The following is a 13,282-nucleotide window of genomic DNA, read 5'->3' on the forward strand; positions in this document are numbered from 1 at the left end:
ATTAAATCACTATCGTCTGAAAGAAAGAAAAAATATATAATTTTAAATAGTAAATATAAAGATAAATTACCTCTTTTAGACAAGATAGAAGTAGAAAGCAGTTTAATAAATGATGATTTTATAAATGAATAAAATCACAAGCTAAACTGTTATATGTTTTTACTTCCTTGTACGAAGTAAAAAGGAAGTACTGTAATCGCGAAAAGATTCAGGCAGCATATTTCAACGAAAATATCCATTTTGACCGCTATCGAATGCAATTATTAATGTGATATCTGTACGTATAAGACGTGCTGCCTGGGTAATAAAAGACTCGTTTCCTAAAAAAAAATTATAAAACTGCTTTAAAATTAATTCTGAAGAGAATTCGTGGCGTCTGTACGAACGTTCGTACGTACGTATCTCGCATAACTCAAAAACGAGTAGCCTCAGAACGTTGAAATTTTGTATATAGGACTGCTATAACATGTAGATGTGCACCTCGTATTTTGGTTGCAATCGGCCGCACCAAACGTATATAAATATATTTATATATATATCCACTCTGTTATCCGGCTCAGTAATCTCAGTTTCTTTACTCTTATATGTTTGTAAATTGTACTTTTTTTGCTTAAAAAATGATTGAATTATGTTGTTTTTATATTCCGGTTAAGGTTTTTATGCTTTTAGTAAATCTGTATGCAATATTTTTAGAATTATCAACAATTTTGAGGATGTTTAAGTGCCGCTAAGCCCTTTTTTTATGGCAGCCATTGATTGTTTACATTTGAAACAGCAGACTAGTGGATTTGTTGCCAATCTAGAGAAACTTAGCTTCGTAACAACAAAGGTAACGCCTTCATTTATTATTGCCAATTAAATCTTGCTTAATCCTTTCTGGAATTTTTTCGAGGAAATAAGTGTTTAAGATTTACTTCGTAATTTTTAATATAGATATTTTGAGTTTTTATGTATTTTTGCCTTCTCGCGAAGTGAGAACTGAATTAATTGAAAGAGAAATACTCAATCGTCTGTGAAAAACTGTTTCTTTTTTGTTTTGTTTGCTTAATTTCTTTTATATATCATTCTAGCTTTGTTATAGTATTTGAATAGAACTTGTGGCAACGATTAGATAATTCTATTCTTTAAATGATATAAATTTTGTGCATTATGAGTTACAATATGAACGAAATATAATACTGTTAAATGAATCTAGCGCCAGAGTGTCGCTATGGTAAACAAATACTAGGGAGAATTTTAAAGAATGCAGTTATTCTATTGTGGTTTATGCGCTGACGGCGAAGTAGATTTAATTCAATCCAATAAGTTTAAATGAAATGCAAGAAAAAATGCGTATAATTTAATATTCCGTACAAGGAAGTCATGTGGTGTACACATCAGATTTTTTAAATTAGTATTTACATAACTATCTCCTTTTTCACACCCAGAAAAAATATACAAAAGAAGACCTTTGAACTTTTAAGAGTGAGATGTCTAAGTTTAATTTTGTAAAGATTAAGATTTGGTTTTAACAGATGGTAAAAATAACTATTATTTTTCTTCTAAAAGTAAAGCAAAACATTTGTATTATTCCCATCTGTTCTGTATTTTAGCAGAGTTCGGTATGAACCAATTGAAACTACAAGTATTACCTACTTCATTTTCATTTCATAGCAATACAAAACAATTATTTCGCATCGTCAAGACAAATATTAAGATTTTTAATTTATACATTTCTAGTTTATACATGCAATGCTTATACAGAATAATTTGTTTATTTTTACTCAAAAATATGTCACTTTTACACGTTTCACATAACCAAGCATAAACGTTTTCTCCAGTTTTCAGCAAACTGGATTTGAATTAAAAATTAGACTGAAAGTTCCTTTTTTGTTAGTTCTTTATTGAACTAAAAGCTTCTAGTAATAACGTTGAGGCGCCTAAGAACAAGCGTATTCAAAAACGCTATTTTTAATATTTCTCAGTAAAAAGAGATTCCCTCCTTTTTCTAACAATTTTCAGATTTAGAAGAGTGAAAAATATTTTTTAAAGAAACATTATCTTAGACTTATTTTCCTGTTTCTTGATAATTTATGCATAGAAGAGTTCAAATGTCACTGACTGATTAAGGAGTCTTCACCCTTCTAAATTAAAAAAACACGCACAGAAGAAAATTTTCCTTTAAAACAAAGATTAGAAATCTGATTTTCACAAGAATTTGAAATTTCTTCTAGAAACATGTTTATGTTGCATTAATTCTTATAGAGTAAAATAAAACTTGAAATCATGGAACAAAGGAAACAGAATTAAATCCGCATTACTGCGTCGGTGTTGGAATGGGAACTGAACCTGGGACAATTTAGAAGTGTTCAGAGCTCTTATGCACTTCACCACTGACTAAAATAGGTAAGAAATTTTCTCCATATGTAAAAATATTTATATTAACATCATTGTATATTTTCCTGAATTTCGCTTTCTGAATTCTTTATAAAAGCATTCTGAATGTTAAATATATTCTTCTTAGTATTATTATTATTATTATTAAATTATTTTAAGAGGAAGGCTGGATAAATGATGAAAACATGTTACACGGCGCATAAACAAATGTTCTGTAGTTGAGAGAACACAATATGTACTTAAACTGCTTCTTGTATTGGCAGGATAGCATAGGGGGGACAACGGCCTTCTTAAGAAACAACTTCTAGTCAGCTGTCACCAAAGAATCAGATTCCCCAGTCAGTGATATTACTATTGTCAAAATTACTACTGTTATTTAGAGTCCAACCATCAAAGCCTGGGCCTTCCTCTGACTCGTTTTTTTCGCTCGTTTGTAGTTAAAAATTTTAAATGTTAATGAGGAGGATCCATTTAATAAAATTTATTTTTAGGTATTTGATAAAATCATTTTCTCCATATTACTTAAGCAATTCGTTGTATTCAGTATCTATGTCTTCACAAGCCATAATGACAGCACCAAAGTTTTTTTTTTTTTTTTTAAGACTTTCCTTTCAAATCATCTAGGGTTATTTCTTATATCTCAGTTTAAATCTTGGTTCCAGGCATAAAAGTATAGGTCTTATTAAAGTCTTATTAAAAAAGGTCTTATTAAAGTCATAGATAGAAATCGTTTCGTTCCTTTTTTAAAGTTACTATTTAAAATTAATTACAATATATTATTATAATTATTATATTTTACAATTTATTAAAAAAAATTTAATACTTGAATTCCCACATCAAAAGTGGAGCAGGAAATTTATTATTTACAACTTCTTAAAGTTTTAATGTACTGCAAAAGAGCCCTCTTTTAAAGAAAGAATGATCAATATATAACTTGATTTGAAGGAAAATTACATAAACAGAGCATCTGATATTAATAATTACAATACACTTCTTAAATTGCCTCAAAATTTCCCTAGCTTACTGTAGCAGGCCTGTTTCAGAAGCACTACAAAGTGTTCCGCAAAGATACAGGTGAGCTCACGTTTCACCACATAATAAAGAAGACAATATGGACGGTAATAAATACCAATGATGTAAGATATAGGTGCTCTCAAATGTCACAGACTGATTAAGGAGTTTTCACCCTTTCTAAATTAAAAAACACGCACAGAAGAAAATTTTCCTTAAAAACAAAGATTAGAAATCTGATTTTCACAAGAATTTGAAATTTCTTTTACAAACATGTTTATGTTGCATTAATTCTCATAGAGTAAAATAAAATAATAGTATAGTACTTGAAATAATAGTATAGTACTTGAAATAATAGTAAATAATAGTACTTGAAATCATGGAACAAGGGAAACAGAATTAAATCCGCATTACTCATTATTTGTCAGTAGTCGGAACCAGACCCCAGCTACATGCTGTGATCTACCGAGAATGTCCACAGTAATCTCGCCTTTATTTTGAATCTGGTATACAATATTTCTCTAGTTTCCTAAATCAAAATCTTCTTGATATACAGCTGAATAGAATTGATCGAAATACATTATTTAGGTGACGTTCTACAATATTTTTAATGTACAATGCTGAAATTTGGGAAAACTACAGCAGTACATTTTGTCCTTAAAGACATCAAGATACATGACTTGAAGAAAACCATTTTGCAAGTTGATAACAAAGAAAAATTTTCCTGTTTATTGAAATGATTATTTTCGTTTTCTGTTATCCTTTATCTTCAGTAGACTAAAACGTGTGAAATAAAATGTACAAAAAAAAACTTTTCGAGTTGCACAGTTTTAATGAAAATGCACAAAAAGCACAAAACAATAAAGTTTTTAGTACTCACAGTATTTTTGATCATATATGACTATAAACATGTGTCGCATTTCCCCCATGTGTGACATGGATATCAGCCAGTTTTTCTCAGAATGTCTTCTACGAAGGCATCCGTCGCTTTAAGCAGGAAGCGCACGCGTGCTTTGCAATAATCAGATAAACCAAACCAAACCTGTCTCAAGTGCTTTATCCCATATTCTTTGAAACATCACCTTACTGAACTTGGAAATCATAGGCCTTTATGCAAATTTTTATTTAGATAGCGCAGTCGGTCTATACGTTTGCACACCTTTAATACATTAGCTTCAAAAAGTTGAGAATGCAAAGATAAAATCAACAAAAATGGAAAAGCAAAGCTTTGATTAATACCGAATTGCTGATGAAGGTACAAATATATTTACGCATGAAAGAAAACAAGCATTACGTGCAAATATGAAATAATGAACTTAAATTTCGTAAATTATATGATAAAGTCGCATTTGAGTCATTAATAAGCTGCTGTTTAATACTAAAAACTAACAACCAAAACTTACATTAATGAAACATGTTGTAGAGACATTAGGTATATTTTTTGAAGAGGAAAGGTGAAAAATGAGCAAACGCCTTCGCCGGGAATCGAACTACGGACCTCTGGAATACCGGCCCAGCGTGCAGAATCACTACACCCCGAAGGCACTCTAGGAAAGCAGGAGAAATACCTTATATACTGCCCTTTTTAAAGGGCGACTGGGATTTTTTAGGGGACCCAATCGCCAAATCCTGGGCGTGGAGATTCATCATCCACGACCCTTTTAGCTCGGCCACCACTGTAGAGACATTAGGTATATTTTTTGAAGAGGAAAGAGGGTAAATAAGCAAACGCCTTCGCCGGGAATCGAACCACGGACCTCTGGAATACCGGCACAGTGCGCAGAACCACTACACCACGAAGGCACGCTAGGAAAGTGGGAGAAATACCTTATAATGTGACTATCGGACCTTCACACAAACTTTACAACAATTATCCATATGCTAGCAATGGCCATTCTGCCATTAGGGCATTGCCAACTGTCTGATATTGATGGAGGAGGTAAACGTGCAGAAACATGATGTTCGAAGGCATCCCAAAGATTTTCATTCTCATTAAGGTCGGGGAAATACAGCAGCCATTCCGTACGAGAAATACTCTTACTATCATATTATTCATTAGCGATGTTGGTTCGAGAGGGGCAGGCATTATCATCCGTAAGGAGGAAATCAGGAGCAACAGCTGCAGCGTAGTCTCACATAAGGATTTAAGACTTCAACCCGACTCCGTGCAGCCTAATAGAATCTTATTTAAAGATATGCAGCTGGGTCTATATTGCATTGAAATTCTAAGTCTAGACTTTGACATTAACACCTTTGAATGCGTGATGTCCAATGATGTTCTGGGCCTCATTCTGTGTGCCTCCTTCTCCAGACTCTTACAGACTGGTTACAGGGCAAATCTGAACTTGTCTGTGAGCAGGACATTGCGCCTATTGTGACTTACAGTCCTCTCATATAAAGCAGTACTGGCAGATATTGTAACCAAGTAACGTTGCAACCATGGATGCAACAGTTCTGGAGGTCACTTGTCTATTCCTCTTGGTTTCTGTAGCAATATGCCAATCTTCAAAAGGGTTGGTAACCCTTGATTGACGGAGCACAGGTCTCCCGACAATTATTTGATTTGTCTGGAATTATTTCACATTTGAAAAATTGCCGAACGATCAGTATCAAAGAGAAGAGCAAAATCTTTCATTGACTGCCAGCGTTAAAAGTGTCTGACAGCAGGCAGCTCTCACTATCTGCCTTCCATCTTCTTTCAGTGATAGAAATACGAATATCATCAAATATTATCCTAGGAAAAGTTATAAAGCCTTCGTATCAGCATTTAAATGAACCTCTTAAAATAAATACTTAATAAAGAATAAGAATAAATACTTAATAAAGAATGTTAACATCTCTTCAATGACTGCCTAGTTAGCATATGCTCGCACTGTTAATAATGACTGGCTGTAACATACGGTATTTGCATACTACCATCTGCATCCGCAGTGGTTTTCAGCTACTCAAATTCAACTACGCTTTTGAAATTTTCTAGAAGTGCGTGCTTAATTTTTGGAAGCTAGTGTACATCCACATCTGTTCGAGTGTCACTTCTACATCTTCTTTTTCTCCTCTATTTGTTCATGTCCCTGTCTTATGTTCTTTTCTCACTTCACATTCCGTATCTTCTTTGTTCTTGTTTACACTATTCTTGCATTTCGATAGTTTTGTAGAGACATTACTATTTTGGAAGCATTAAAGATGAAAAATATGCAACGCCTCCGCGCCGGGAATCGAACCACGGATCTCTGGAATACGCGCCCAGCGTACAGACCACCATACTACGAAGGCGGGAGAACTACCTTATAGTTTGTTTTATTACATTATACTTACATTTCAATATTAAAGCATCTTCCTCGTTTTTGTAAGTGAAAATTTTTGTATTTCTTTTTCTAGACACAAATGTAAATCTTTTGTAAAAGGTAACTGGCTTAAATCAATTTTCTTAAGGCCCCACATGTGGACGAGCGCTTAAAGACTACAGAATACTGGTGGCTCGATGTGGGTTCGAACCCAGGCGAACGGGCTGACTATATGATTGGTTTTCGTTATTTTTACCATCTGTGACATAATTAAAAACTAATTTTCCTTAGAAAGCTCTTTACAAAGTCATTCAATCCCTTAAGAAGATGGCCCTCGTATGCTTGCCTTTCAAATAACAAATCAAGTCTCCGTAATGCTGGAAAAACATGCTCAATTTTTCCTTTCTTTTTTTCCTTTCTTTCTTTCTTTCTTTTTTTTTTTTCCTTCTTCTTTTGTTTGTTTGTTTTTTCAGCAGTCAGTTTTAGTTTAACGATTGAAAAACTGATGCTTTAAAAGAATCCAGAGATGGAAGAGATAAAAGATTCAATTTTTTCAATTTACTCATCTTTCTCGAATGTAAAAAAAGATTATTAGACATCCAGCAGTGGTGTAGCTAGAAGAGATGGAGGAGGAGCTCTGCCTCGAAAGGAACATTTTGGGGGTTGACATTTTTCGCAAGAAACATGAAACTACAGAGCCTAATCATAGGGATCATCGGAGCAGAAAGATCATTTGAGATTTTTAGCGTTATGGCAGTACTTATTGAGATTTTTTGCCTAAGAAAGAAGACAGCTTGTAGGACTAACGCTCTCTACGAAGGGTTGTTTGTTTCCGTTATTCTTTGGAAAGGTGAAAAAAAGTAGAAAGACGGTCAATTTATAAGGTATTTCTCCCGCCTTCTTAGCATGCCTTCGTGGTGTAGTGGTCAATACGCTCGACGTGAATTCAAGAGGTCCGTGGTTCGAGTCCCAGCCAAGGCATTGCTCATTTTTCCTCTCTCCTGATTCCAAAACTATCCTAATGTCTCTACAGTGGCGCCCGAACTAAAAAAAGTGGGGGATGATGATTTTCCGTCACCAGAATTTGGGGGTTGGGTGCCCTAATGCTTAGTCGCTCTTTAAAAGGGGGGGAGTATATAAGGTATTTCTCCCGCTTTCTTAGCATGCCTTCGTGGTGTAGTGGTCAGCACGCTCCACGCATATTCGAGAGGTCCGGAGTTTGATTTCCGGCGAGAGCATTACTCATTCTTCACATCTCTAAGTTCGAAATACATCGCGCAGCAGCACCACAGGTCCGGGGTTTGAACCGCGGGCTGGGCAAGGTCGACTGAGCATTTCATCCTTTGATTTCCATCCCTTGGGTCGATAAAATGAGTACCAAGTTCGCTTGGGGACTAAACACTGGGGGTCCTGTGACAAGCTGACCACTTGCTCAGGCCATATGCTTTACGCACCCCGGAGCCCACTGTCAAGAAAGGAGGTTTCGGGGCCCTGCAGGCCTTAGCCCATTACAGCTGTTTGCCCCCCACTGAGTTTTTTTTTTTTTTTTTTTCTATATAACATCCTCTCCCTTTCGTTAGTAATCCTACCCATGCCACCAGCGTATCTTCAAACGAAAAGAGAGAGCCTACTGCCAATTTTAAAACAGTTTTGGCTGTACAGTTCAAACGTAGTGGTTATCGTTTCTTTACAATTTCTGAAAGCGTTAGCATTACAAGCACAGAAATTTTTAGTCACTTATATTGAAAACTTACGTTTAGTTTCTGCAGATAATATGACATCATCTAAGCTTTAATTTGACTGCACACATCTACAATTGGTAAGCCTTAAGAAGAAGTATTTTACTTTCACTAGGTTCGAAATAACCTAATGTCTTTACAGCTTTTCAACTTTAGAATAAATAGTACGATCTCCAAAAGACCCTTCGAGACCATAACAATATAAGAGTTACTTGTTGTGAGAGGAATTTTCTGTATACAAATTCATTAACAGGCATCTAAGACCAAAAAAATGAGTGAATACCTTGGACTGAATAACTTATTGTATTGTCTCCAGAACCCAGAACAGTAACTGTGTAAGGTTCCAATTATCAGGCACCCAAGACCACAAAATGAGTGAATACCTTGGATTGAAGAACTTATTGTACTATCTCCAGATGCATTATGAAATTATAAGGTATTTCTCCCACTTCCCTAGCGCGCCTTCGTGGTGTAACGGTAGCACGCTGGACCGGTATTCCAGAGGTCCGTGGTTCGTTTCCCGACGAAGGTGGTTGCATATTTTTCATCTTTTCTGCTTCCAATTAACGTAATGACTCTACAAGTGGCGCCCGAACTAAAAGGGTTGTGGATGATGATTCTCCGCACCCAGGATTTGGCAACTAGGTCTCCTAAAACCCTAATCGCCCTTTAAAAAGGGGAGTATATAAGGTATTTGTGCCACTTTCCTAGCTTGCCTTCGTGGTGTAACGGTAGCACGCTGGGCCGGCATTCCAGAGATCCGTGGTTCGATTCCCGGCGAAGGCGGTTGCATATTTTTCATCTTTTCTGCTTCCAATTAACCTAATGACTGTTTAATGCAGGAATTTGTTATCTTAGTGGTGACAGGTACACAATCTGTTAAATGTTTTTACATAAGAGTCAGGCACATGGAAAGTAATCTGCGTTAAATTACGTTTGGGCGCTAGGATTTTTTTTTTTTTTTTTAAATCTTTTTTTTTTTTTTTTTCTTTTCATATATATATATATATATATTTTAAGTTTACTATGTGCAGTAATTTAATATGTTATGTGTTTCCTTAAATATCTGACAGTTGTGTCAGGATTAGCATCCGCATGTAGACATTTAGCAAGTCCAGAGAATCCACGGCAGTTAATTTTTCAGGCAGAGCCCTCTGTTCTTTACTTTATCTAACACAAGTTTCTGTCTATTCTAACAGCGATTCTTAACAGTCTTTTGATTGATTCTTTGCTTAATTTTAAGTAGTTCCTAACAGAATACTCTTTTCCCGAACAACAATATCCAAGCTTACATGTAGACTTTATGAGGCTCTTAGCCGTCTATTCGGCTGTGTTCCCGGAGCAGGGTGGAGCAGAGAGTAGGTGGTTTCTGCCAGGAAGATAACACACTGTGAGACTAAGGCTAGGTCAGTAGTCTTCCTTGGTGGCGCTCACTCACTCACTATCTCCAGAACCTAGAGCAGTAACTGTGTAAGGTTGCTATATCTGCAATTATTAAAGTACTTAAACTCTACTAAGGCAACCAAGCAGGTTATTTCTCCGTCTGCGAAATTAACTTCTGAAACAGAAGAACTTTTAAACAACCATTTTATCAAAAGCTTCCAAATGAATAAATGCTCGATTTGTGTTCACAATAAATGTTTGCAGCTTGCGAGATTTCAGTAACAGAAAGGTGAAATTAAGATTAATTCAATGATGTAGACTATAAAGCAAACAGCCTAACAAGGGTTTGCTCAAATTATTACGTGTAGGATTCGGCTAGCAAAATGGCAAATGTCGGATAACCAAGTAGCAGAGCTGGACGGGAAAAAAAAGTACTGTGGCGAAGTGTTGCTACTAAATGCTTTATGTTTAAACTTGCAAGAACTCTGACTAAAATATTCGCATCTCATTTATATCTTACTGACAGCTAAGGAAAAATTGACAATATAATTCCAAATCTTAGAAAATGTGTTAATTAACATAAGACAATTGGTACTTTACAATTGGAGCAATGAAACAAACTTCGAGAATGCCATCAACGATTTTGCTAGCAGAAAAAAAAAAAAGGAAAAAAAAAAAGAAAAGAAAAAGAGCATTTTAGAATGCTAGAATTAGTTTTATTTCAAAACTTATAATAAAACTTTGATTTATTTCCCAGCATGCCTTTTTGAAAGGTAAGTTCTTTTGTGTGGATCGAGAGCGATGGCAAATGGATCGCCCCGGACAACAGGAATTCTGCTTACTTTCAGTATAGGACGTTCAAAGAGAAATAGGAAAACATTCAATGTACACTTTTTTTTAAGACAATCACTCATTGTGTAATGTATCAGTAGTATCAGTAGTGGGCGCAGCCCGACCCACCTAACCAAACAAGTTGGTCTCATAGTCATAACAAGCCACGCCCATTTCAACAAAGGAAAATAAGTGAAACACAAAATAACACTGTGTGAGGTATTTTCTCCCTCCTTCCAGCATGCCTTCTTGGTGTAACGGTAGCACACTAGGCGCTTATTCGAGAGGTTTAGGTTCGAGTCCTGACCACGAGGATTTGGCGATTGAGTCTCCTAATCCCTAGTCGCCTTTTAAAAGGAGGACTATTTGAGGCAGTTTCCCCCTCTTTCCCCTCCCAGCGTGCCTTCGTGGTGTAACGGTAGCGCCAGAGCCGTGTCTAAATATTTTTTCACTTGAGGCAAAGCGGTAAATGTGAGCCCCTGCATACAATGCAAGATTATTTATTTACGTATTTGTGCGGTAGGGGGAAGAATAAACAAGTAATAATAAATGATATTTGAAAACATAACATTATGCAGACACGCGCAATATATATACTATATATGCATATAGAACAAATTACCTATATTTATATATATTTTATGCTCATTAAAAGTAAGTATTTCAAGTGAAATACAATAACTCTTACAGTAATATTTAATTATAACTTTGCATATTACACAAAGTGAAACATATATAATGATTAACAATTATGAAATGGAAAACATTAAAAATTTGCTTTATGAAAAATGGCAAATAATATTAAGTAGTATAAATAAAACATCTGCTCAAAAATTTATGGCATAAACTTTTCAAGCATATTTATAATTTAATTTTTCTTGCTTTTAAAAAAGCAAAATCATCAATATTTTTTTTTCAAAATCTGAAATCATGTTCTGTACAGAGAATGACCATGTTTGAAGTTTTCTTGAACCTAGTAAAGATCTCTCATATAGTTCTTTATTATTTTAAGTTTGCTAAAGCTTCTTCGCCACTAGCTACAGTAAATGGCAACGTTACAACGTTAAAATAATTCTTAACGCTGCTTCCAAATTCCGATTAGACTTAACTAAATTATAATCGTGAATTATTTTTAAAAGTTCTAAGTTTGTAGCTGCTTTTGTGTCCAGAATTATTGAAATAGCATGGTTTTAAAAACTAGATATTTCTGATTGAATTTCTTCACGTCCAAAAGTTTATTTAGCTTGAGCAGACATTTATATGCCATCTTACTTAAATAGTTGGCAATAGGTTGGCTGTCAGACACTTTTTTTCCTAACAATCTCATGATATCTCGACAATAAAAGCTTAATTTTAAAATTAACAAGATTTAATTATACTTCATATTTTATCTTTACTTTTATTGCGCCTCATCAATTAATTCAAGAAATTTCTATGTGTTAAATTTTGCGAGTATGACAGGTGTTTATCATTAATTTTTATTCACAGCAACGAGTAAACGAGTATTTTTTAATTTTTTTAGCAAGAAGCATATCTTTCAAATATATTTTTACAACAATCCCGTTAGAGTCAACGGAACAAAACTAAATTTCTTAAAAGATATTTGTTACGTCAAAATCAATTAATTACATTAGAATTAGCCAGAACAGTTTGTCTTAAATCTTCCACAAAGTACTCAAAATTTTAAACCTCCTTAAAACTGAAAAATTCATTTTATTGTTTCAATATAAACAATAGAATTATTTAAAAAAACCTTACCTTATATCTTTACATCCCAGTTGACAAAGAATGAACCAATTTGTTTAATCCATCAGCATCTGCTTCAGAAATAACTTTAAATGAAACAATCCATACAGTTCCCTCACAACATGAGTGTGAATACAAGCCAAAAACTTCAACTCGTTTATCGAAAAATTATATATATATATATATAATTATTTATTTATATAATATAATATAATATAATTAATATATATTACATATAAAAAGAAAGAAAAAAAGTGCTATAACTAGTAATATGATACATTTCATTTTCAATCGCCCTTGTTTATTTTTCGGATGCTATTCCAGAAGGCGTTTATGGAATTGCAAACGTCAGCAGTTATGTCGCCGTTTATGTTCAAATAGACCGTACCTTATATCTTTACATCCCAGTTGACAAAGAATGAACCGATTTGTTTAAATTGATAAAGATATAAAAAGGTAAGATATAAGGTAAGGTCTATTTGAACATAGAACAATATTATTTTGGCAAGTTTGTTATGACTAAGTAAAGAGCTCAAGTCAAAGTAATGAGAGACAGCAAAGAACAACTAATGTTGGGAATATAATATATTCTATGAAAGTTTCTATACAATTCGTTACACAATTAATGTAATTAGTTCCTTAAAGCTACTTTCAATAGCAGATTTTAATGTTATACTATTATATACACTACTGTGAAAGCTCATGACCTTTGACAACAAATTAATGCTATTAGTTTTTCTTTTTCTTTTTTATTTAGATTGTTTATAACACAAAATTCTTTTAATATTCACTCATGTATTCCGAAATTAAAAGTTAAAAATCATAAGTTTTAAAAATAAACTTCGAAATTTTTGATCGAATAGCTAATTTGGCGCCTCTCCTATTTGTTCATCTGAGGCAAGTGCCTCACCC

The 13,282-nt window shown here is 34.2% G+C and overlaps 1 non-coding gene across 1 annotated transcript; it reads left to right on the forward strand.

Annotated features, from left to right (window-relative positions):
* The first annotated feature begins 9,124 nt into the window (after positions 1–9,124).
* On the forward strand, positions 9,125–9,196 carry TRNAA-GGC (transfer RNA alanine (anticodon GGC)). Its single transcript has one exon. It is a non-coding gene; the product is annotated as a tRNA-Ala (tRNA).
* The last annotated feature ends 4,086 nt before the right edge of the window (positions 9,197–13,282 follow it).

The sequence above is a fragment of the Stegodyphus dumicola genome, chromosome 4 (assembly GCF_044657685.1).
Source record: "Stegodyphus dumicola isolate Sdum_Otavi_A_Nest chromosome 4, ASM4465768v1".
Classification (NCBI taxonomy): Eukaryota; Metazoa; Arthropoda; class Arachnida; order Araneae; family Eresidae; genus Stegodyphus; species Stegodyphus dumicola.